Source organism: Podarcis gaigeae (assembly GCF_964106915.1).
Source record: "Podarcis gaigeae genome assembly, chromosome: Z".
NCBI classification, from domain to species: Eukaryota; Metazoa; Chordata; class Lepidosauria; order Squamata; family Lacertidae; genus Podarcis; species Podarcis gaigeae.
This window is the reverse complement of record NC_139691.1, coordinates 14,240,167-14,266,933: the sequence shown is the minus strand read 5'-3', so window position 1 is coordinate 14,266,933 and position 26,767 is coordinate 14,240,167. Positions and strand designations below refer to the sequence as shown.

The window sequence follows — 26,767 nt, the reverse complement described above, 5'->3', positions numbered from 1 at the left end:
TCATTTCGCACCTGGCTATTAGCCACTTGCGACCAAGTGAAGATGACCAAGCGAAGGGCAGCAGGATGGTGTCCGACTTCATCATATGGAGGTGCATGGCTGGGGATCCTTGGATCTTGACTGTGTTCACACACTAGTAACACATCCTGTAGAATACTATGGGTTATGTTTTATCTGCACAATCCAAATGAATTTCAGTAACCAAAAAGTCATATTGAAAAATACGACTTTTGATCTGTCTGGCCCCAAAATGGCAACTAGGCATTTCATTTTGGTGACTGTAACCTTGATTTAAGAAGCCATTTGGTGCCTAGCTTATAATATTTGAATTTCTAACATTGCTCTGTTGAAAGTAACAGGTGGTTATGAGACTGATTCTATGCATGCTTATTTGAAAGCAAGCCTGTTGAATTTGATAGGATGTGTACTCCCAAGCAGGCATACATAGGGTTGCAACATTTACATCATCTTAAGGTTAATTAATCCACAGTAATTGATCTTACGCAAGCTTGCTTTGTCTATAGGAGTATTTCGCAAACTTTTGATAGTTGAGGCATGCTTCTTCTAAATTAAAATGGGAGGATCCCTCTGTTTCTTTTTCCAACAGGCTTATTTTTTAAAGCATTGAAGCAGCTTCCCCTCCTGTGTTTTTGTCAATAGGCAACCAGCTTCAAGGGTGGGTAATTCTGACGAGTGTGCGTACTGGGAGTGATTAAATGTCTCAGCTGCTTCTAATGTAGAGACTTCAGAAGGGCAGTAGCTCAGTGGTAGAGCGTCCCATATTCCATCCCGGGCTTCGTCAGGTAGGGCTGGGAAAGACACTTATCCTGGAGACCCACTGCCAGTTAACGCAGGCAGTATGATAGGGTTGTCATATACAACATTGAAGAGCAAAAAAGAGGACACATTTGGCAATTTCCAAAGGATGTTCATATTTCAGCTCAGCACCATATACTACTGTTTGAAGCAAACACACTCCCCAGAAATTTTTTTATTGGTTGTGGGAGTCGCATGGGATATTGCATTCAGAGGCTCTGGGCAAAATCTCATGTCTTAACCACACAGTGTTGTAGTGAGGGAGCTTAGGCTAACATCATTTTGAGCTTTTCAGACTGAGCCCAATTTAGATTTTTACAACATAATGTGTCAGACAATACTAGCCTAAGTGCATACTGCCCCTCCCTTTAAAAAGGGAATGGTTTTCAGAGCAAACTGATACTTTCTTTCCCTTTCCAAAGAGACATTAATGAAATCTCCTATCATGAAAAGATTGGGGGGGGGGGAGCAGACTTAAGCATAATACGTCTTCCTAAAGATAAACAAAGCTTTCTTGATTGGCCAAGAACATCCCTTCCCCCCCCCCTCTGCTTCTGTAGAAATTTAGAGAAGTGGCAATTTGGGAACAAATCCTGATGGCCCCAAACAGAAAGAAAAAAACTGATTCTCTCCCCACCCCTATAATAGTAAATAACCCTCTTCCCCCACCCTAAAGAAAAATGATGTTTCCTCTCCCACCGGTCCGCGCTCCCAACTCTCCCACACTTAGCCATCTACTTAAGTTCCAGAAGGGCCGTTGCATCCTCACAGCCTTTGGTGGGCCAGGTGGGGAGGCAACAAGCTCCACACCCAGCACACCAGGTCCATCTTGGGACCTTCCTCATTCCCATCACTATAACTAATTGTAGGAAGAGAAAACACAGAGGCAGACATTTTCCAAAAGTTTAAAAATCTGCCTGGACAGTAATTTCACCACTGAAAAAGAGGACATGTCTGGCAAAAACTGGACGTATAGCAACCCTACAATTTGGAGGATATTGACCCAAGGAAACTGAATCATACATAGGAAGTTACCTTTTATGATTTTATCATTTGGAGATGCAGAAAGTGGCCTCAATATTAAGATTTTCCCATAATCTAGTGAATTACAACTGCAGAAGATACAAATCAAATAAGTAAAATAATTATAGGTCTTTACCACCCACAAAGGACAGTAGTCCCTGCCAGCTCTCACCTGGGATTTTTCCTTACTCCTCCCAATCTCTCACCCTGGGAGACCAAAATTTCCAGGGGTCTCTCTCCATCAACCACAGCTAATGATGGCCACTTGACTTTCAATTTCACCAATTCTTTTGTGGCAGGGGGGGGGGGGAGATTAAAGATTTTCAAATACAGGAGTTCCTATAATTCATTTTAATATTTCTTGTCCACCATAAATCAAGCCTTCTAGTTTGCTTTAGATACTTTAAGAATTAGTTCCCTCTCTGTTTTCTCAACAACAGAAAGTGGTACTCATAGATTTTCAAATTTTAGATTTTCCCCAGCAGATTTTTTTTTGGGGGGGGTGGTGTCTTGTGACAGTTTCTGCATCCCAGAGATGTTTTAAAAAGAGAGGATGTGATTCTTATTTACCTATAAGGTGACTGTGTGGCATTTTGGCATGATGGTGTTACTCCATAGCTTGCCAGCTCATCCTATCTTCTGTCCAAAATGCAAGCATAGACAGCAGGAAAACTGCTTTGATCCAAGTGTCTTGAGGTTGACTCCCAGATCACCATGATCTCCAGAGTGATCTGTCGGAATTTTTTCAATCACCACATACCGTAGATTCCGGCGTATAAGACGACTTTTTAACCCTGGAAAAGAGGTTAAAAAGTTTGGGGTCATCTTATATGCCGGGTATGGGTGGCACGGCTTGGATCCTGCCTCCCCCTCCCCCCCCCCCGCTGCTCCGAAACAGCAGCAGCGGGCGATGGGCTCCGCTCTGTGCCGGGAGAAAGTCGCCCGGCGGGGAGCCCCCCCCCACTACTTCGGAGGCAGCAGCAGGGGCGGTGGGCTCTGCTCCACACCTGGCGGCTTTCTCCTGGTGCAGAGCTGCCTAGCGTATTAGGCGACTGGGCTTCTAAGATGAACCCCCAAATTGCAACTGCCAATTTGGGGGGTTGTCTAATACCCCCTTTCCCTGTAGTGATGTATGGAAGTGAGAGCTGGACCATAAAGAAGGCTGATCGCCGAAGAATTGATGCTTTTGAATTATGGTGCTGGAGGAGACTCTTGAGAGTCCCATGGACTGCAAGAAGATCAAACCTCTCCATACTGAAGGAAATCAACCCTGAGTGCTCACTGGAAGGACAGATTGTGAAGCTGAGGCTCCAGTACTTTGGCCACCTCATGAGAAGAGAAGACTCCCTGGAGAAGACCCTGATGTTGGGAAAGATGGAGGGCACAAGGAGAAGGGGGCGACAGAGGACGAGATGGTTGGATAGTGTTTTCGAGGTTACCAGCATGAGTTTAACCAAACTGCGGGAGGCAGTGGAGGACAGAGGTGCCTGGCGTTCTCTGGTCCATGGAGTCACGAAGAGTCGGACACGACTAAACGACTAAACAACAACAACAACTAATACTCCCAGTCGCCTAATATGCCGGAATCTACTGTAATTATCTTCTGTCAGTTGCAGCGAGCAGATCCACAGCTAAATCGCCATTCCTCTCTCCCAGAAGTGGCCCCAGAGATGCTCAAGGGATTGGAGTCTGTGAACTCTGATGCCAGTTTACCCTTATCTGCACCTCCTAGGTTGATGTGTGGATCAGAATAACAAATTATTCCTTCCAATTTTGTAGTTATCTGAATTTTGAGATTCTTATTGACTTTTAAAAGGTGTTTAAAATGCATATTTTATAATGAAATATTTAAGAAATAAGTACACTGAGATAAAATACATGCTTGGGTATAAATTTCATTTTTCCAAAATAACATTTTAATGTAGACATGAGATGGAGGCAATTTATGAATGGAAATCGAAATGGACAAGAAATCTGTATACTTGGCACTCAATCCTGGAAATAACTGGCAGGCTTGCACTAACACTGTGATCAGCTGATTTCTGCTTTCAGGCTGGTGCAAATGTATCTTACTGCTCACCGCATGGCAACAAGCTGTATGTATGAAATGTACACCATGGGTGCAGTGCATAGCTTTTACATCCGGTAAACATTGAGTGCTGATGTGTGATGAGGGAGAGCCAGCTTGGACATCAGAAGAGTCTGGCTCCTGGATCAGGCCAAAGGCTTGTCTAGTCCAGCATCCTGTTCTCACAGTGGCCAACAAGAGGCCCATGATGGGAAGCCTAAAAACAGGACCTGAATGCAATACAGCAACTGCTGTTCAGGGGCAGATTGCCTCTGATAGTGGAGGCAATTGAAAATAGTGTTGAAAATACTGTCGTTATAATCTAAAAAACAGTATTGCTAAAATAAACAAAGTAGCCAACCGACCCATTAAGGTAACACGCGGGATGCCTGTTCGGGTGTAAGAAGGGAATGTGTGTTTTGTGTTATTGGGATGGGGAGGGAGACAGCTGGAGTCTAATGGAATGCAAGGCAGCTGGCTTGTGACTTAACCAAAAAGCTGAATTTGGAAAGAATTTCTAAATTTATTTTCTGGGTGTGGACAGTTCCTTTGGGCTCACCATCAAAGAGAAGAGGGGCTCAAAATCTGGCTAAAAATATCTGTTGGTGCAACCCGGCTGCCCTTTTTGGCAAGAGATTTTTCTCCCCCATGTATCCTGAACCCATAATTTGCTTTTTCCAGTGTAGTTGTTGCTGCCAGACTCTTTCGATGGCAGAAAGGCAACGGTTAGTTCTTCATGTGGGATTTGGTCCTACACGAGGCAGTGATGGCCACCTTCTTGGAGGGCTTTAAAAGAGGAATAGGCATATTCATGGAGAAAAAGGCTATTGCCTCTACTGTTGGAGGCAGCGTACCTCAGAGCATGGGTTGCTGAGAATCACATGTGGTAAGAGTGCTAATGTACTCAGGTCCTGCTTGTGGCTTTCCCTTGGAGGCAGGAGTGGGGAACCTATAAACTTCCAAATGTTGCTGAATTACAATTCCCATCACACCTAACAAACACGGCCAGTGGCTAGAGATGAAGGGAGTTTCAGCAACATCCGGAAGGCCAGATGTTCTCCACACCTTCTCTAGGGCATTTGGTTGACCACTTTTAGAACAGAACGCTGGACTAGATGGGCCATCAGGACTTTTCTTGCATTATTATGTGAGTGTGCCGCTGATTTCCTTAAGACATCTACTCTGCTTTGCAGTTCTTTGAACCATAGAGTGGGAAAGGGGATCATACAGTGCACCAGATATTGTGGACACCCAACTCCTGTCAGTCCCTGCCAGCATAGCTAGTAGCCAGAGATGATGAGGGTTATGGCCCAGCAAAATCTGGATGGCCACAGATTGGCCAACAATAGTCACATTGTTTTGTTTTGGTCATATGTCACCAATTTGAACAACATTTGGCAATAGACCAATTTACACTCTTTCTGGGGACAGGTAGCTCACTGCTAACCAAAAGACTCATCTAGGTACTTAAGCTGAATTCAGTCTGGCGGAGAACAAACTCCCTAGCAGTGCTCAGACAAAAACTTGACACTCCACCCCAAAGTTTGGAAACTACCTCAGTTCTTTTGAACCAATTTCTGAGATTTTCAGAGTTTCCCACTGCCACCAATGTGGGTCAGTAGCTCTGGGAAAAGTACCATTCCCAGCTCTCCTTGCATTTGGCATGCACAGCACTGGCTTGACTGTTCTTGGCCATCCCACAATCATTCTGCGGGCCATCTGGGTGGAGCTTGTGAGATACCAGTGGAACTGCTGCCTCCACCTTTAGCTTCTCTGGAGTAGACACCTCTTTGGTCTGATCAAGCAAGGCAGTTCTGTTCACTCTGAACCAGAATGCACAATCTGAGGACTGCATGCAGCCCTCAATACCGTTTTTTGGGTGGCCCTCAGCAACATTTGACACCCCCCCCCCAACCTAATGCTGCCTTCCTAAAGCTGGGTGAGCAAGGCACTGTGCTTTGTGAAGGAGGTAGGAGGACTCCTGGTCCCTGCCATAGCCTTGTGCCTCCTTCCCAAAGCCTGACACCTTGTATAGCTGACTTTGGGAAGGCAGCATGAGAACAGGGTGGGGCATCAGATTTTGGACTCACTCCCTAGCCCCTGTGCACGCAACTAGGCAGTGTGTGGCCCACAGGTTCCGTGTTGAAGTACTATTGCAGCTGACTTGATATGAAAAGTTGGACTGCCCTGAATCTGAATGATCTTCACTTACAAAGGGTTGTAGCAGGGCATTGCCTGCAGGGTATGACTTTTTCAGAAATATGCCGATCATTAAAGAATTGCAACTGCGTGGGCAGCATAATTGTGAACTAATTTCATTCATTAATTACTCTGCAACTATCTTCAGCCCTGGTTCCTTTATTTATCCATTCATATTCTGTGTTTCCAGAAAACCATTCAAAGCTGATGACAATTGAAATCCGTAGAAAAGGACAGACACACCCCAAACAATCCATTGTGTACAATGGTCATGAACAACTGATTGCATTGAAAGGTCTCAGGAGTTTCTTTAGTGCCTTCCATGGGTTGTTTCGTCTTTGCAAATCTCTTATAGTTTTCTGAAGTGTGTTTTCTAATCCAGTGAACCTCTGTACATGTCTGTGGTCTGAATGGCATTAAAATAGCCTGAGGAATGCACTCTGTATTTAGAAACCAGTTCTGTTTTTTTCAAAAAAAATTGCCAACTGTCATGCAGAGAAAAGCTCAAGGGGAAATCAATAGTTTAGATAGGATGTGCCCACTAGGTTCAGGCTCATAAGCCTCTGCCTAGCTCACTGCTTTCCAAGCTTCTGAAAAGAGAAGATTGATTTAAAAATAATGGTATTTGGAGACAATTTTCATTCTTATCCTTAAAAAAAAGCTTACTTTTAGAGCAAGGTGTGAGGAAATTGTGGCCCTCCAGGTATTGCTGGGCTTCAGCTACCATCAGCCTTGCTCATGTTGGCCAGTGGTCTGCAATAATGGATGTTGTTTGTCTTCTTATTGTTTTGCTCTCTCTGTCTTGGGAGACAATGGAAGAGTGTGCCTTTGGGAGTAAAGTCAGACTGTTGGAGAGTTACAGCTCTTTCTGTGACTGTAGAGATTGATACAGGAGAGGCATATTTTGTTGCAGGTGTGGCAGATGAAGGCATCTGGTTTTGGTGCACCATAGTGTTCCCCCCCCCGTGCTCTTCCCAGTCATTTCTCCTTTGGTCACTGCTGTGGATACATGACCTGACTGTCTGTCTCCCAGCACTGTAATCGCCTGCAGGGAATTCCCATATGGCAGGGTTAATGTTGCCAGCCTTCATACGTTTGTGGACATCTTTGTAATGCAGAATTGGTCTGCCAACAGGCCTAGTGCCTGAAGCATGCTCCATGGAGAGCACATCCTTGGGGATCCTGTGATCTTTCATTCTGTGTACATGACCAAGTCAGCCTAGACCTCACTGAGACAGAAGTGTGAACATGCTAGGAATGTGGGCTCGGGAGAGCACATCGTTGTTTGAGACATGTCATGTGATGCCTTGAGGCATCACTCCTGGCAAGTTGCCCACGACTCACTTCCATAGAACAGTGTGCTCAACATGCAAGGCTGGTACACCTTCATCTTAGTATTGGTTGTTAGCATCACATTCTCCCATACCCTTTTGGAGAGGCAAGTCATTGCCTTGCCAATATGCTTGTCCATCTCAGCATCGATGGAAAGGTTGCTGGTTATGGTGGAACCCAAGTTGACAACATTTTCCACCATCTCAAGAATGTTTTCACTAATCTGATGCATGGATTGCTGGTGATGTCCTGACCCAGGATGTTGGTCTTTATTGAAAGGAAGCTGCCTTAGAGCACTATGACTCATGCAGAGATAAATCAGGCAACCTCCTCTGGAGATGGGCCATGAGGGATGTAGTGTAGGAATTGCCTTCTTAGGTTATAATCCTTTTCTAGCCTTCTACCTCAAGTTGTAGGTGGTGTTGTTCATTCTGCACTTGGGGTCAATCTTTTATTTCCAGAATCTCAGATAGAAATGGGAAACATGTGAAATCATATTTGGAATTTGCTGTCCATATAGGAGAGTGCTGGATCTGTTATTTATTAAATTTTTACCCCACTCTTTCTTCCCAAAGAGCCCATGCATTGTGTGTGCACTTGGAAGCTTTGCAGCCTTCCCTCCCCTAAGAACCAGTAGAAGCCAGTGGCTCTGTTGCACAACACATGCAAGCCATCTACCAGTACATGAACTACTTAGTCTGTGCCTTTTCTTATTCACACTGACCAGATGTTTGGAAGCTGTGGCTGGATGGTTTCGTGGGAGCCGATTGAAACTAAATCCTTCGAAGACAGAGGTCCTATGGCTAGGTCGGGATGGCATGGGGATGAGGGACCAACTCCCTTCTCTTGCGGGGGCCTAATTAGTGCCATTGCCTTCCGTTAAGAGTTTGGGTGTAATCCTTGACGCCTCCCTTTCCATGGAGGCGCAAGTTACAGCAACAGCCAAGGCGACATTTTTCCACCTTCGCCGCATCAAGCAGTTGGTCCCTTACCTTTCCCGCCCCGACCTGGCCACAGTGATCCATGCGACGGTCATCTCCTGGCTTGACTACTGTAATTTGCTCTATTCGGGGCTGCCCTTGAAGCTGTCCCAGAAACTCCAGCGGGTACAGAATGCTGCACCGAGGCTCCTCACGGGGTCTCTGCCAGGGGAGCATATTCACCCAGTGCTTTTCAAGCTGCACTGGCTCCCGGTGGAGTACAGGGTCAGATTTAAGGTGCTGCTTTTGAACTTTAAAGCCCTTCACGGCCTAGGACCCTCGTACCTACGGGACCGCCTCCTGGTATGCCCCACGGAGAGCCTCAAGGTCCATAAATAACAACACCCTAGTGGTCCCAGGCCCTAAGGAAGTTAGATTGGCTTCAACCAGAGCCAGGGCCTTTTCAACTCAGGCTCCGGCCTGGTGGAATGCTCTGCCTCATGAGACCAGGGCCCTGCAGGATCTGATTTCTTTCAGCAGGGCCTGTAAGACAGAATTGTTCCGCCTGGCCTTTGGCTTGGAGCCAATTTGATTCCCTCCCTCTCTTTTTTTCCCCTTTCTTTTCCTTCTCCTGCGATGAGGCTACATTTTAATATCTTAATGTTCCATTATTTTAATGTTGTATTTTATTTTTGTTTTTAAGTTGTAATCATTCATCTTGTTTTTATTATCGCTTGTAAGCCGCTCTGAGCCCGGCCTTGGCTGGGGAGGGCGGGGTATAAATAAAAAATTATTATTATTATTATTATTATTATTCCCAGGTAGAACAGATAATGTTTTCTTGGTTGAACTCCTTGCTGCATTATTAAATGCTACTTCACTGTGTCCTAAACAATGTCGGCCATTCAGGATATATTCAGGTGCTCATTTAGATCAGGAGTGGGCACCCTACAGCCCATGGGGAAGCTGATCCCTGCAGAAAGTAACTTTGTCAGCCCTGAACTTGGAGGTTTGCTGAACATGAGGCCAGTAAAGCTCCTTATGCTGCAGTTCTGAAGTGTCTGATAACCAACCAGCTGTTAAGTGCTTTGGGAAGCACTGCACAAGGTACTTTTGACCAAGGTGGGTGTGGGTGGGACAAGCCATCTATCAAATCACCTGGCATCATAATGATGTCAGGTGATTGACAGGTGAATTGTCCCCTTCCCCTGTAAACATTGATGGTGGAGGGGGCGGGTTCGTGGGGGGCAGGAGCCTAGGCAGGAAAAACAGTCTGGAGGGAGGGAACCTGAATCAGGTGGGATGATGGAAGCAGCAAAAGCTCAGTTTGGACCTCTCTCAAAGAGCAACCTATTCCTCCAGTAACAGGAAGAGGGGAGTGAGAGAGAAAAGGAGTAGCTGAAAAAGAAAAAGGGGTGGCATGCAGTCTGAGGGCATGCAGATCTCAACAAAAAAGGGTTCCTCATCCTGACTAGACTTCTTTTTTATCTTGAAATACTGCTTTCTTCTTCACTAGCTTTCTCTTTCTTCTCATCTTCCCTTTAGACTTGCTCACTTTCTGTCTCCACCTCCTCTTCTCCTTCTGTTTCCTCTTCCTTGATGAGTTGCAACTCAGTGTGCCAGTGGGACGCCATGGAATGCAATGAGGCGATGCGGAGGTTCTCACTGTGGCGTTCGACCTGTGATGGCACACTGACACATGCCCTGGATCAGATGGTGTGGCCTGCATGTGTGAACATGAGACAAGGGCTTGCCCCAGAACATCCAGTGAGCTTTTGTGGATGAGTAGGGAACCTGAACCATGTCCAAGATCAGTAAAATATCAGTGTGTTGTGCCTTTAAAAGTGTTGTGAAAGGATTGTTTTCTCCCAATTTGCTTAGTTTATGGCCTTTCATTTCTAGACTACCTTTCATCTATATAAATCATATAAAATTCAACAGCACATAACCGCAACTGAAAAGAAAATCGAATGATAGTGTCTTGCATACTTCTTTAAAAACTGGCATTCATACAGCCTTTTCTTCCTACTTATCATCTCAAAAGACTGTACAGAAAAATATGCCTTCACATGGCAGTGAAAGATTAATATGAAGTGGAGCAGTCTTATTTCAAGTGGTGGAAGTTCCACAGTTGGGGTGCTGCTACAGTGAAGGCCCTGCCCCTACATAGTGAACTGCTCTTGGGAGTGCCAAGAACAGGGCCACCCCCTACAGATATGAAGGCATGAGTTGGTCCTGAGCCATTCAGAGCTTTATACACCAGCTTTTGGCACCTTAAACTGGTGATAGTCCACACAGCCATAAACCTGCCTATGTCTTAAGATGGAGGTTTTGCTCAGTGGAACTGTAGCCAATAAGATGCACAGCAGGTGGAGCATAGGAAACAGGGCCTTTTCTGTAGTGGTGCCTAAAACATGAGAATCCCTTTCAGGATAGATCCATCCAGTTCTGTCTTTTTGCTCACAGTTTGACGGGCTAGGCAAGGCTCATTTCTTCCAGCAGGCTTGCTTTCTGATCTTTTGAAGTCACTTTCCTGGTTGCTACCTCTGCAATTTTGATTTGTGCATTTTCAACTTTTTATAAATGCTTGGCAAATAAGAACAGTTTGCTGGATCAGGGCAGTGGCCCATCTAGTCCAGCTTCCTGTTCTCACCAGCTAGATGCCTTTTATCTCTCCTGAATCCTCTTGTATTCAGCTTCATTGGATGGCCCTTGAGTCCTACTATTATAAGAGAGGGATGAAATCTTTTCTGTATCCCTTTTCTCATTCCTTATAACACGCCTTTCTAAACTCAAAAGCCCCAGATGTCATGGCCATTCCTTGTGGAGTTTGTTAGTTGCTTGGAAACTTGACACTGATATGCAGGGGTTCAAATGCCTTGAAATGCTGAAATAAATAGGAATCCATTTTGCCTCCTGCCCTCTACTCTCCCCCAGCTTTCATAATTTATTTCCCAAGAGATATTTTTATTTTATTGGGGATTGGGCAGGCAAGGGCCCAAGCAGTTTGTCTTACAGATGACAACTGTGTTGAAAATATATGACCAGCTGTGGCTGCATTTGAATATTCTTATCTTCCCTTGATTTGCATATTCATATCTTCATTTAATTTGTGCTACTGCTTTGATAAGCTGTGCAGGTTGGCATTAAGAAGTGGAACATAGGCACTTCCAGACATGTTTTGGATTGGCTATACTCAGCTGTGAAGGAGCTTTGGCGGGGTTGATGTGTTCAAGACCACAAGGGAATCCCCACCCTTGGTCCCAAAGCACATCTAGTGTCTATTGTGCCTTACAGTTCTTATTGCTCCTCCTGCCTTAGATCATAGGGGTTGATACAGCTCTAGCATCTGTCTTTCCTGGTGCAAAATGCCACTGGACCAGGGATGATCAGAATTGTTGCTCATGATCCTAGCAGGTGGAGACATTGTGAGTGTGACCTTTTGTTTTCAGAGTACTGTACTGTCATGGGGAATAGAGGGTTCAGTCTGGGTAGACCTTTCCTCTTCTAAGAAAGAGCTTTTAGCTGCTACCCATATGGTACCCTTCCTAAGATAAGGATTGCGGTGTTCTCGGTGTGCTTGGGATGAGTGAATGCATGAGCAGAACTGGAACTGACAGCTCACTTGAGTTGGGGTGCCCTTCCCTTCCCAGTTGTGGAAGGAGAAACTGATCCAGGATGCATTGCTAGTCAGTTTCGTTAGGGGAAGGACCTTAGCTTTGTGAACATCTGCCTTATATGCAGGCAGCCTCAGGTTCTCCCCCTGGCCCCCCCCCCAATTTTTTTTGTGTTGAATTTTACCTTATTATTCTTTTATCACAATTACATCATAACAAATAATAACAAATTGAATTCCCCACTCCCCACCCCATGACTTCCCTCAAGTTCCCCTTCTGGTTTTTTTACATATAAACTTGTCCTGCTTACAATACTATACTTCAATATTATATCCTTAAATTGAATGTTGTTATATTCTTATCATTTTAACCTCATCTTTATAGCTTCTATGTTTATATTATTAATTGTAAGTGTTTACTCAGACCCTGCTAGTGAGTTCATTTCTTTACATTGATTCTGTAAATACAGCATAAATGGTTCACAATCTTCTTTAAAATCTCTATTGTCTTTCTCTCGGAGTCTTTCAGTTAGCTTCGCCATTTCAGCATATTCCATCAGTTTTTCTTGCCATTCTTCTTTGGTTCATTGTTTTTCCATCTTAGCCGCTGTTGTAGCGTACATGAACAGTTTTTTCATCTCTTTTGGCGTATCTTGACCTGAAATGCCTAATAAAAAGGCTTCTGGTCTTTTAACAAAAGTTATCTTAAACATTCTTTTCAATTCATTATAAATCTTTTCCCAATACTTTTTAATTATTTTACAATTCCACCACATATGAAAGAATGTGCCTTCTTTTTCTTTACACTTCCAACACTTATTGGAGCCTGTTCTATACATTTTTGCCATTTTAGCAGGTATAATATACCATCGAAACATCATCTTCCTGTAATTCTTTCTTAATAATATACAATTGGTAAATTTTACATTTACTTTCCATAATTTTTCCCAGTCTTCCATTTGAATATTATGTCCTACAGGCAGCCTCAGGTTTGGTCCCCATTGGCATCTCCAGGTAGGGCTGGGAAAGACTCCTTGCCTGATACCCTGGGGAGCTGCTCCCAGCCGGTGCAGACAATATTGTGTAGATGAACCTATGTTCTTAATTCAGCCCTATATTCAGAACCTTGAGGACTAGACTATTACTTTACTTTTCAGGGAAAGGCCATTGCACAGTGGTAGAGAACATGTTTTGCATGCAAAAGGTCCCGGGTTCAACTGCTCCAGTTTGGCTGGAAAAGACCCCTTGCCTAAAACCATGGAGAGCTGCGACCAGTCATTGTAGACAATACTGAGCTAGATGGGCTGAGGGGCTGGCTCTTAATCAGGCAACTTCCTCTACTGAGCACCCCTAATTCATGCTTGTCACCCATAGTGAGTAAGAATTGCCTTCAAGGGACCAGAACAGGAAGTTATTCTGCAATGTTTTTGCCTTCCCTTTCAATCTGCTGATTTGCCACAAATACATTCTATACATAGATATGTCTGAGAAGCAGTCATTTTTGTGGACAATTGCAAAACTGTACTGTTCATTTATTTATAGCCATTATATTTCGAAACAGAGCTTTGTAGCCACAAGGACTTAGAAATTAAAGTTTGGCCTCCTAGAGTTTCTCTTCCTTGGTTCAGAAGAGCGAATGGGTGAGGGATGGGTTTTGTGGGCCTTCAGTGGAGACATGTCAAGAACACTTAAGCTCCAGATCACCTCACCTGACACTGCATCTTGAGCGGTTCTCGTCTAACAGCTTTGATCCCAAGATGTCCCCAAACGTATGCAAGTTTAATTGACCTCAGAAACCAGGATTCTTTTCTTTTTTCTTTTTTAAGAGATTACATAAGTACCACTAGCTATTGCATGTTTTAGCGGGTCTTATTTTCCACCTCTCTGAAAAATGCATGGTTCAGAGTCTGCATTGCCAGTTGTCTGACATTAGAAGCAGCTGTAAGGTGAATTATTCATCTGAGCTGGTAACTTCCAGTAGCTGGGGGATACCTGTGAAGAGACTTGAAATGACTTGGCCTGAATGTTCAGGGACTTAGTGCCCGGACACACAGAATTGCTTGGTCCCAAGCAGTTAGCAGCACCCTCTAAATAACTGGGAAAGTGGGGCAGAAAGTACTAACAGCCTGGCCTTCCTAGAAGGTGGGCTCATCAGATTTCTTTTTACAGATGAGAAACTGAAAGTTGAGGGGCAACGTTCAATTTGTTCCTTGTTTCCAAATGTGCGGCCCATAATAAAACATGTCCAGGTAACTGTGAAGGTTGTGTGTGTGTGTGTGTGTGTGTGTGTGTGTAGACAGTAATTCTTCTTAATACCAGTTGCTAGAAACTACAGGAGGGAAGAGGGCTCTTGTGCTGGGATCCTGCTTGTGTTTTTCCTGTAGGCATCTGGTTGGCTGCTGTGAGAACAGGATACTGTACTAGAAGCGCCGTTGGCCTGATCCAACAGGGCTCTTCTTACATTCTAATGTTTTTAGAGACCCACATACCGGTTTGCCTCTAACTGTTATCCCAGAAGTCTGATCTCCCAATTTGCATAGAAGGAGCCTCTTCCCCTTGCTCCTCTTATTTTGGAAACACCACCAAAAATCTTAGTCTTGAAGTCCTGAAGAATTTGTGGAATTTGGTGGGGGGGATTGCGGGAAAGGAGGAGAGTTCAGATTCTTCCACAGCAACCAAATTCCACACATGTTTAGAAACCACCCAACTGTTGAGCTTCCAGTGAGACAAACAAACATTCTTAGAGCAGCCGGATTGTGTTAAGTGATTTTGTTTGGAAACTCATCAGTTTGACTTAGAAAAAGAATTGTTTGGAAACATTCTACAATCTTAAAATAAAGCTGTCAGGAATGGAAACCGGGAAACAGATGACTGAAGGATCAGCACTTGGTGTTTACAAGGAGTGCTTTGGAAATAAACTGTGTTGAGGACAGATCATTTGATCTCAATAGGTGGAAGACATTATAGGCATGTTACCAGTCAGTTCTGACCTGGCATTCCTGTCACCTTTAGGGAAGACGCACACCCATCTCATGGGTCTGAGAGGTAGGGATGGACGAGTCTTGATCTGGTCCCTGCTCCTTGAATATGAGTCAACTGGCTGACTGTTCTATCCCAGCTTTCAGTAACTATCAGTAACGTTCCAGCATTCTCTTCATTCTTCAGTAGTAATGTAGGAACTTCATATGATCATACAGGAAGAACTATGCTAGTGTCAATTTTGTGCCTGGGGTTCCCCCCCCCCCCGTCGCTTTTCCTTTTGTGTCATGTCTTTTAGATTCTAAACCTGAGGGCAAGGTCTGTTTTATCACTAACATTTGTAAACTGCTTTAGGACCTCTCCCCCCTTTTTTATTTTTGCTAGAGGAATGAACTAAACATGCTTTAAATAAATAGGTTTTCCCTACCCTGATCCATTATCTGATTTTTATTTCTTTATTCTGACTCATTCACGTGGTTCCTCCCCTTTTAACTGCACCTTGAGTAAGATTTGGTAATGCCATCAACCGTGGGTGGTGGGTAGTAAATAAAACAGCTTCCAAGACTGGCTCTGGCCCTCAGGCTACCAGTTTAACTGTTCCTGCTGTTAATTGAAATGGGTGGAGGCAGGGAAGCTTCTAAGGCACAATAATAGACACATCTTTGCATGCTTTCTCTACTCAGTGTTTTTTTCTCCCAGGAGAGAAGTTTGGGAGACAGCTCAAAAAGGGCGGTGGCGTGGGTGGTAATTGTCCCTCAGGGCTACGCTTCCTTGCCGGTGCGGGGGCAATTAGACCATTGTAAACAAGTTGATTTAGCAATGTACTCATCTGTCTAAACTGGAGCAGGGCATGACATCATTCTTTCTTTCTTTTGGCTTGCATTAGGCTGCCATTCTTGGCACAGTGTTTGTGAAGGAGTTTGCTGCTCAAGTGGAGCAACGTGCTTAGGACTAGATTGGTGTAGGGCAAGCAGGGTGATGGCATATGATGTCCCCAGTTCTGGGTGAATTACAACTCCCACCATCCACAGCCATCTTAGCCCAGTGTTGAAGGATGGTGGAAGTTGCAGTCCACCCACATCTGGGGACCCGCAGTTGAAGAACACTAAGTATGTAATACGATATGTTTTCCACCTGAAGGTTTCCATAGTAGCTAAAGATTTTATTTATTTATTCATTTCATTTATGAATCAGTTTCCGTACATCCCCAAGCCCTTGCTGGTAAAAACACCAAAAATGAAAAATATGTATGAAAACAACTTCTAATCCATTACCGATACAAACAAGGATAGGATTCTGCACTTAAATTGCTTTTTTAAAATTGAAGGTCCTTCAGTGCCCTTTTAATTCCTTGTCCTCCTTTCATGACGGAGAGAAGCAAAAGAGATTACATGTATGTAGACAAAATGAATTTGTATAATTTATACTACCAGCAGCAGAAAATAAAACAGATAAATAAAAATGACTTTGTTCTTTACAGCAGGGGGTACATGCAGTTCTGACCACAAGTGTGTTGTTGAAATGCTGGTTAGCCCCTGCCTTTACGAGAAACTCATGTTTTTGTCTGAGAGGGTCAGTACACTTTGCTTGCCTGGAGCCCTCCTGCAGCTTTGCCCCACTGAGGAAATAGTGAACAGTGACAATGGATGGTTGACTAGGCCGTCAAAGCAATGAAATAAAACAGACCTCTGCTCAATCATCAGTGCTTGTGCTTAACTGGAAAAATAAGCAGGAATCTAAAGCATTCGGCTTTACAGATGTGTTGAACCAATTAAAGCCAGAGCGTTCCCTTGAATGCAACCCTTGAGCAGCTGAGGAATCTCTTGGAAAGCTGACACCTTTGGTGAGTGAAGGGTGTGCCTCTAGCTAAGATGTTTGGGGAAAGCAGCAGCCTGGGATGCCTCTGGCAGCCTCAGCGGGAAGCTGAGGCAACCTTATTGGACCCTTATTTTAATCCCACAAACCCTGGCAGCTGTTGCAGCCCCCACTCCCATCTGAAGCCAACAAACGTCTTAAGTTCTGTACATGTGCATAAAAGCCTTGATGAGTAATTTGAGTATGACTTTGCAAAGGGCTGTAACTCAATGGTAGAGCATCCAGGTTCAATCCCTGGCATCTCCAGGCAGGGCTGGGAATGTCCTCTATAGGTTATATTTTATCCGCACACTTCGAATGATATTCAGGAATCAAGAAATCATATTGAAAAATAAGACTTTCATTTTGATGACTGTAACCCTGATTTAAGGAGCCATTTGGCGCATAGCTTATACACCTGATTTTCTAACACTGGGCTCGCCTCAAAAAAGGGTATTATAGAGTTAGAACAAGAAGTTCAGAAGAGGGCATCCAAAACAAGCAAGTGACTCCACTATGAAGAAAGGTTGCAGTGTTTGGGACTTGCAGATTTAGAGAAAAGGAAAGTAAGAGGTGCTATGATAGAAGTTTATAAAATTATGCATTGCCTGGAGACAGTGGATAGGGAAAAGCTTCTCCCTCTCCCTCTCCCCGCCAGAACTAATGGACATTCAGTGAAGCTGAATGTTGTAAATTCAGGATAGATAAAAGACTCAGGCTGGCGCCTCCATGACAGCCGAGCTTAGATGTTGCTTCAGCAGCAGTTTCCCCCCACTGAGCCTTAAATAAGAGCTGAAGCCCTGTCTTAGCTCCTGGCTCCTCCTTCAGTGGGAGGAGGATCTTCATTTAAAGGGGCCGAGGCTGCTTTAGCAGTTGTTTCTGATGGGGTAGCTGTTTTACTACAAAGGAATTTCAGAAATAGACTGGAAAGAGAAGCTGCTGAATTACAACTTATCACCAAACTTAAAACCATGGAGAAACCTGGCCTGAACAAAGACCTTGGATTCTTATCTCATTATACATGACAAAGCCATTTTTCACCTTTTCACCCCTTGCTTCTTCTTGTAAGACCTATTGCAGTCGTTAAGAGTCGTCAACAGGCTCATCACAGCTATCTGCCAATCACCCATTCCCACCAGCCTTCTGAGTAATACCCCTCCCCACCTTCTCACTATATATTTTTTTTTAATAAATTTTTATTAGGGGTTTTTACAAAATAAAGTACAAAGATAAACAACCTTTCTTTTATCTCAACAGAGTTTCATGACTTCTTTGGACTTCCTCACATCTCCCGCTGCCATTTTCATCATCATAAATTTTTCCAGCAATTTATCATCTAATTTGCAAATTTTATAACCACTTATTTAAATATAATCCTCTGTAAATTAATTTCTCTTAATCTCACTTTACATCCCATTTCGATCCGATTTTGTGGTGGCCAATTATTTATGATCAAACATCCTACTTAACTTTCCACCAAATCACAATATTTTTGTAAATAAGTCTTAAATTTCCTCCAATCTTCTTCAACCCTCTCTTCTCCCAGGTCTCGAATTCTGCCAGTCATCTCAGCCAGTTGCATATAGTCCATCAGCTGCATCTGCCATTCTTCCAGAGTGGGTAGATCTTGAGTTTTCCACTTCTTGGCGATAAGTATCCTTGCTGCTGCTGTTGCGTACAAAAAGAATGTTCGGTCCTTCTTTGGCACCATCTGGCCGACAATGCCCAGGAGGAAGGCCTCTGGTTTCTTAAGGAAGGTATACTTAAATACCTTTTTCAGCTCATTATATATCATTTCCCAGAAGACCTTCACCCTGGGACAAGTCCACCAGAGGTGAAAGAATGTTCCTTCATTTTCCTTACATTTCCAACATTTATTGTCTGGCACATGGCATATTTTGGCTAGTTTAACTGGGGTCATGTACCACCTATATATCATTTTCATTACATTTTCCTTCAGAGCATTACATGCCGTGAAGTTCATCCCCGTGGTCCACAACCTTTCCCAATCCTCAAACATAATATTATGCCCAATATCCTGTGCCCACTTTATCATGGCCGACTTAACCATTTCATCTTGTGTATTCCATTTCAACAGCAAGTTATACATTCTTGAGAGTACTTTAGTCTTAGGTTCTAACAATTCTGTTTCCAACTTCGATTTCTCCACCTGGAATCCTAACTTTTTATCCTTTTTAAAAATTTCTTGAATCTGAGCGTAATGTAACCAGTCTCGCACTTTGTCTTTCATTTTTTCCAAACTCTGCAATTTCCAATTGTTGCCCTCTTTCTCTATTATTTCCCAATATTTCGGCCATTTGGCCTCCATATTGGGTCTTTTTCGGGCCTTAGCCTCCAGAGGTGATAGCCATCTTGGAGTTTTATTTTCCAATAGGTCTTTGTATTTTGTCCAGACATTAAACACTGCTTTCCTGACAATATGGTTCTTAAAGGCCTTATTGATCTTAACTTTGTCATACCATAAGTATGCATGCCAGCCAAATGCATTGTTAAAACCTTCTAAATCTAACACATCAGTGTCCTCTAGAAGTAGCCAGTCTTTTAGCCAGCAGAAAGCTGCGGCTTCGTAGTACAACCTTAAGTCTGGCAGGGCAAAGCCCCCTCTTTCTTTCGCATCAGTTAATATCTTAAACTTAATTCTGGGCTTTTTGCCCTGCCAGACAAATTTAGAAATATCTCTCTGCCACTTCCTGAAGCACTCCGTCTTATCCACAATTTGCAATGTTTGAAACAAAAACAACATCTTAGGCAATACATTCATCTTAATAGCAGCAATTCGGCCTAACAAAGAAAGCTTCAATTTTGACCAACTGTCCAAGTCTCTCTTAATTTCAGACCAACATTTTTCATAATTATCCTTAAATAGACTCAGATTTTTTGCTGTTATGTTTACCCCTAGGTACTTTACTTTTTTAACCACAGTTAGTTCTGTTTCTCTCTGAAACCGTTCTGACTCTGCATCTGTCAAGTTTTTTCCCAACACCTTAGTTTTCTGTTTGTTTAGTTTAAAGCCCGCTACCCGACCAAAGTCCTGAATCAATTGTAACACTCTTTTTGTACTAGATTCTGGCTCTTGCAATGTCAAAACAAGGTCATCTGCAAAAGCTTTAAGTTTATATTGTTTCGCTCCGATCTGAATCCCTTGCACCAACCGGTCCCCTCTAATCAAGTTCAAGAGCACCTCCAGGACAGAAATAAACAGCAAGGGGGAAATCGGGCAGCCTTGTCGTGTCCCTTTTTCAATCTTAAACTCTTCTGTAACCACATTGTTGACTATCAGTTTTGCCTTTTGTTCTGAATAGATCGCGTCAATCCCATTTTCAAAACCCCGCCCCACTCCCATTTCTTTTAAATTCCCCTTCATAAATTTCCAAGAAATGTTATCGAAGGCCTTCTCCGCGTCTATAAAAATTAGAACTGCTTTAGTGTTAATATTTGTTTGCAAAAGTTCCAAAATGTCAATAATGTTCCTTGTATTAGCAAATAAATATCTTCCTGGGAGAAAGCCTGCCTGGTCTTTATGAATTATCTCATTTAAAACTCTTTTGAATCTTCCTGCCAAAACATCAGCAAATATTTTGTAATCCACATTTAAAAGGGAAATGGGACGGTAGTTCTTAAGTTGTGTCTTTTCAGTTTCTGATTTTGGTATCAATGTGATGAAAGCTTCCTTCCACGATTCAGGCGCCTTCTTTCCCTCCATAATTTCATTGCTGACCTCCATCAGTGGTTGAATCAAATAGTCACTTAATGTCTTATAGTACTTGGAGGTCAAGCCATCTGGCCCTGGAGACTTGCCCAACTTCATATTCTGAATGGCCTGTTCTATCTCTAATCGTGTTATTTTACTATTCAGGAGTGATCTATTTTCTTGTGATAGTTTTTTAAGTCCATTTTTCTCCAAAAATTTTGCAATCTCTTCCTCCTTTTGTGGCCCTTGAGTGTATAATTTCTTAAAATATTTCTGGAAACATTTTCTAATTTCCACCGGGTTCTGAATATTCCTTCCTTCTATTTCCAAATTTGTTACTATGTTCAGCTTTTGTCTCTTCTTCAACTGCCAAGCCAGCAGTTTCCCACATTTATTAGCCGATTCAAATGTTTTTTGTTTCATTGATTTAATCTTCCATTCTATTTCCTGGTTTATCAGTTTAGAATATTGTGCCTGATGAAGTTTAATTTCTCTCAAAATCGGCTGTGACTTCGGGTTTACTCTTAGTTTCTTCTCTAACTCTTTAATTTTCCCCAAAATCTTGTCCTTTTTCTCATTTTGTAGTCTTTTCTTTATGGCGTTCTGTTGTATCAAGAACCCTCTCATCACAGCTTTGCTTGCGTCCCAGATTGTTCTTTTTTCCACAGCAGTGTTCAAATTTATCTCAAAATAGTCCTTTATTGTTTTTTTGGCCTTCTTGATAATCTCCTGATCTCTAAACAAGTTGTCATTCATCTTCCATCTAAAGGAGCCGGTTGGTAATAATGTCATGTCCATTTTCAACGCGTTATGATCGGAGCAGGTCTTTGGGCAGATTTCCACTTTCTTCACCTTAGGAGCCAGACCTCTAGAAATCCATATTTGGTCAATTCTTGTCCAAGTCAGTTGGGCTTCAGAGAAAAATGTTCCTTCTTTCCCTAAGGGGTTCTTTGTCCTCCATATATCAATCCAGTCCATGTTGTCTGTCATTTCAAAAAAGGTCTTTGGTAGTCTGCCTTCTTTAGTAACCTTTTGGCTTTGTGACCTATCCATGTTCGTTGAAACGATCCCATTCATATCTCCCATCATGATGATGTTATCATAGTCCAGATAATCCAGCATAATCTCATGCAACTTCTTGTAAAATTCTGATTTCCCTTCATTTGGAGCGTAAATTCCTAATATCAAAATTTTCTCTCCTTGGTGCTGTATTTCAATTGCCAAAATTCTTCCATGTTCATCTTTAAATAGAAATTTTGGTGAGAGGCTCTCCTTTGCATATATCACCACTCCTCTCTTCTTAACTGAGTCCGAAGATATAAATTCTTGGCCTAACCTTTTATTTACCAATATTTTTCTGTGGAGCCTAGTCACATGTGTTTCTTGTAAACAAGTAATGTCTAGTTGCTCCTTTTTTAATATGTGAAAGATTTTCTTCCTTTTTTCCGGACTGTTGCAGCCATTTATATTCCAACTTAAAAGTTGCAGAGACATCCTGGATAGATCTGTTTAGTTTCCTTGGGATGGTATTTTGTTCTGTGAGTCTTCAGGGTTCTGAGGTACAGGCACCTGTGGTGGTTCAGGCCCTGAGGGTAGTTCAAGTCCTTTATGAAGGTCCTCTCCGTAGGCAGTCAAAAACTTATCCCTATCTTCCAAAGTTCTAATTTTAATCTTCTTCCCTCTAAAGGTAAAAGATAATCCTTGGGGAAAGTCCCACCTAAAGATGATTGAGTTGCTTCTCAGCAGTTTTACTAAGTCCAAATATTCAGATCTAAGATCCAACAGCTGTTTAGGGATGTCCTTAAAAATCTCAATTCTTTTGTCCGAAATGTTCAGGGAGCTTCCGTAGTGCAGGCCCAAAATCTTGTCCCTTTCCTCCTTTGATCTCAACGTAATCAAACAGTCTCTGGGCTTTTCTCTCTTTGTGAGTCTTCCAAGTCTGAAGGCTGACACAATTTTAAAGTCTTCCTCCTCTAGACCCCAGAACTTGGAGAATTCTTTGGTCAGAAACTCAGCTAGATTACCTTCTTCCACTTCTGGTATCGATCTTATCCTTAAATTAATCTCCCTGTTCCGAAGTTCCAACATGGAGAGGTAGATCTGGTGTTCCCCAACCTGCTTACTGAGCGGCCTTACTTCTTTTTCCAACTCTCCCACTCTTTGGCTGGTCTCTTCGGCCAGTTTCTGATTTTCACCTGCAGCCTCCTTCAGTTGTCCGATTGCTTGTGCATTCTGTGCAACTTGCCCAGATAATTTGTTTAAAGTTTCTGTATTAAGGTCAATTTTCGCAGTTTGTTGGTCAACTTTCCTGTCCAAAGACTCCAATTTCTCAAGAATTCTCTCTAATACAGAACCAGATCCTCCTGAGGCCATCTCTTCTAGTTGTAAATCCTCAGTTTCTTCCTCCCCTGCCTGTGACAGGGAGGTAGCTTTTTCCTCCGAGGGCAAAGTGGGCACAGATGATCTGCGTGCTTGTGAGGCTGCAGTTACGGTTGTCAGAGTTGTTTGTCTGGTTCTTAATCCCTTTCTTTTTGCGCCACTCATTCCAAAGTTATCTAGCAGTCAAGGTCAAGCTGAGTTGTTCCCATGGGAAAGCTACGGCCCAGGTGGTAGCAATCAAACAGAGGGCCGGGAAATAGAAAGTAAAACAATGTTTTTGTTGTAAATCCTCAATCCTCTAGGGGGAGCATAAAATGTCCTAGGAAGAAGAGTCCATTCCACATACGAAATCTGAACCAATGCTTAGGGATCTTCACAAAAGTAGTTTTAGCAGAGTTGGTTTTAGGTTTGCCACAATATTTCAAGTTGTGCTTACTGGAGTTCCAAAATGCAAGAACGTAACCATTCTGAACTCCCTCAGACTGTCTCAAAGTTTAAATAGAATGTATCCAAATTTGCAGTCTGACAGTTCTACTGCTCCGGCAGTTCTGACACCTGGGCTTCTTAAACAGAATTGTAATCCACAAAGAAGAGAGTATATAAGTCCTAATAAAAGTCCAAAAATCAATTGCTTACAGTCTTTAAAGGGAAAAGTAATTTCTGCGGGTGCTCAATCTGAGCTGTCAAAAGTTCTCTCTATGCCTCCACTCCTCCTGCTCTTTGCTTTAAAAGTCAATGGCTGCGGAGGACGGACTTCCTTTTCCTCGTCTCTCCGCTTTCAACTTATTTTCAATATTTTTAGTCCCGAAATTTAATAAAGTCCTCAATTACTCACGGGTTGTTGCGTTTTAGAATCTTGTGTTGAAGGAAGAAAGGTCGGCGCTCACCGGCAACGGCAGCGCGGCTTCGCTCCGCTGAATGCGCATAGACCCACAGCGCCGCTACCCCCTCTGCGATCCGGAGCCCCTTACGGGGTTCCCTCAGCGTTTCGGGGGTAGCTCCTGGCGCCCGCCGGGTCCCGAGACCGCAGGCTTCCGCTGCCTGCGGTTTTCCAGAATGGGTCTCCGCTTCGCCGTAGCGGACGACCCTTTTCCAGCGTAGCTTCCCTCTCCCGGTTAGGAAAGGGCAGCCATTACCGTTCGCGCCGCCTCCGGAAGTCCCCACCTTCTCACTATATAGAAGGGTCTGGAAACTTCTGTTTCAGTGTATCTGAAGAAGTGTGCATGCACACGAAAGCTCATACCAAGAACTGACTTAGTTGGTCTTTAAGGTGCTACTGGAAGGATTTTTTTTTGTTTTGACTATGGCAGACCAACATGGCTACCTATCTGTTTCTGATGGGGGTTTAGGTTTTTCTAGGGCTTCTGAGCTAGAAACACAACATCCTTGGGTCAAATTGATACTGCCATAAAGCCACTTCCGGCCTGCCCAGGAGGTGGGGTTGCGGGCTTCACGCCCACCCCCACATGAGCAGGGGCTGGTTTCAGCCCCCGCGAGAACAGGGGAATCCCGGCCTGGTCTGCCCTATTTAGGGCCAGCGCAGAGGGGGCTTGCCCTCTTTTCACCGGCTAGCCCTCACGTTGGATATGATGCTGGATATGATATTTGGCTGATCGATATGGCAAAGGGGATAAGGGATTGGTTTCAGGCATGAGAGTATTGGCGGCGAGCGATTGCTCGTGTGGCGGTAGGCATTGGTAAGAAGGGGTTAAGAGGATGTGGGGGGGGGGGAGGAACGCCATCACCTTCCCCCAGTGAGCGAAGGGTGGTCCGTTAAAGCAGTGTTTCCCAACCTTGTGCCTCCAGATGTTTTTGGCCTACAACTCCCATCATCCCTGACCACTGGTCTTGCTAGCTAGGGATGATGGGAGTTGTAGGCCAAAAACATCTGGAGGCACAAGGTTGGGAAACACTGCGTTAAAGGACTCCGGGGGGCGTGGCCCTGTCCGAAGCCTATGGAGGTGTGGGCCAAAGGCACGCCCCAGAGCGGTGACCCGGGGGAGCTCCTAGTCGATGTGCCTTGGCAGGAGACTCCCCCGATAAAGTGTTAACCCTTCCCCGTGTCTCCAGCAAATGGGCTGGAGCCGGATAGTCGATAGGACCAATGCCTAAGCCAATGCCTCTCATTCCTGAATTCAATAAAGTTGTGGCCTAATTCGCCCAATTAACCTTAATTATGGTGTCTCGTGTCTTTATTTATCCTGGTGGGGGGCGGGAACTCGCCACGCAATGGGCTTCTTTTACTTAAGTGTTTCTGCTTTCTTATATACCACTGAGGGCAATTCCTTTTCCTGTACCACATCCTTAGACTAATCTCCTGGAGAAAAAGAGCCTGAAAGTCAGGGTTCCACCCTTGATAAGCTTGCATCAAAAGGTTTGTTTGGGGAGTGAATGAGGTCAGAACATGGAATAATGCATTCTTTGAGCTCAGGAGTTGTTACTTTTTTTAAAAGGCAGGAATGGGGAAACTGTGGCCTTCCAGCTATTGTTAGACTCCACCTCTCACCATCCCCTACCATCAACCTTACTGACTGGGGCAAATTACAGGGGAGTTCATTGACATCTGCAGGGCCATGAGTTCCAAATCCCTGTATAATGGGAATGCATTTCTCATGATGCACTTGCTTCCCTTGGTGCATCATTTGGGAATCAATGTCCCCTTCCTCATCACAGCACACAGATATGCAGGGCACACAGATGTGCAGGGCAAGACATGAGGACTGGTTGGTCTGCCAAACTAGTGCTCTTCAGCATGGCTGTGTCACCTGAGGCTGATGGGAGTTGTAGTCCCAAACATCTGGAGACACCAGGCTGCTGATGGCTGTCTGGTTCAGGACTGGTAGTGTTTGTGAAGGCAACTTTTCAGTGTCGTCTCTGAGTGGCGTTGAGGATGCTTTTGTGCCACAGCTTGACTCTCTTGTCACAGCACTTGGAGCACTCTCTCCATGGCGAGTTGTGAGGCTGTTCTTTTTATAATAATAATAATAAAGCTTCTCTTGTCATTTCAGTTGATTCAACAGATGCCATTTAATGTCATAATGTTTGTCCTGATAACTCTGGGCGACTGTGGCTGCATTGTGAGTGGGTCTGGGTTTTACAAGGAGTCCTTTGTGTGCTGTGTCTCGACTTGGATACCCAGACTGCGGAAAGGATTGAGTTTTGGGCCAAGCCATCCTTGCTCAATCCTTGTAGCCGTCTGCATCTGTGGACATTCTGGGAGCTTGTGTTGCCAGAGGCGGTCAGTGGTTCAGCAAGAGGCTGTGGATTTTCCATCCTGAGCTGAAAGGGCAAAGCTTGATTAGCAAACATTTTTGTATGCACATGTCATGGGTGATGGATGTGTTTTCTGTTAAAAATACGACCAATGGTCACCAAAACTATGTTTCAGGCAGCCTTGCAGGAGTCCCTTGGAGTCACTGTCAGGCTTTTGAGTTGTTGCCCAATGAGGCATTAAGTGATATTGGACAGGGTTCTCTGCAAGAAAGGTTAAGAACGTAAGAAGAGTCCTGCTGCATCAGGCCAAAAGTCCATAAGAACAAAGCATAAGAGAAGTTGTCAGGGTCAGGCCAATGGACCATTTAGCCCAGCATCTTAGTCTCACAGTGGCCAATTGGGTGCCTCAATGGGAAGCCCATAAGCAGGACCTGATTTCAAGAGCTTTCTCCCCACTTGTGATTTCCAGCAACTTGTATTCGATTTAGAACTTAGTTATCATGGCTAGTAGACATTGATAGATTTCTTCCTCCATGATCTAATCCACTTTTAAAGCCATCCAAGTTTCTGGCTGTCACAACATCTTGTGGGAGTGAGTTTCATAGTTTAGCTATGTGCTGTGTGAAAGTATTATTTCAGTAGCCATGAATCTTCCC

The 26,767-nt window shown here is 43.8% G+C and overlaps 1 protein-coding gene across 20 annotated transcripts in view; it reads left to right on the top strand.

Moving 5' to 3' along the window:
• RAPGEF1 (Rap guanine nucleotide exchange factor 1) overlaps positions 1–26,767 on the top strand; it is a 118,159-nt gene that overhangs the window by 5,848 nt on the left and 85,544 nt on the right. The window contains exon 2 of one of the 20 annotated variants that reach the window (XM_083721334.1): positions 9,904–10,074. The exons of the other annotated variants lie outside the window; for them this stretch is intronic. The gene's annotated coding sequence lies outside the window, so the exon portion shown is untranslated. The remainder of the gene's footprint in view (positions 1–9,903; positions 10,075–26,767) is intronic. 20 annotated transcript variants of the gene reach the window in all.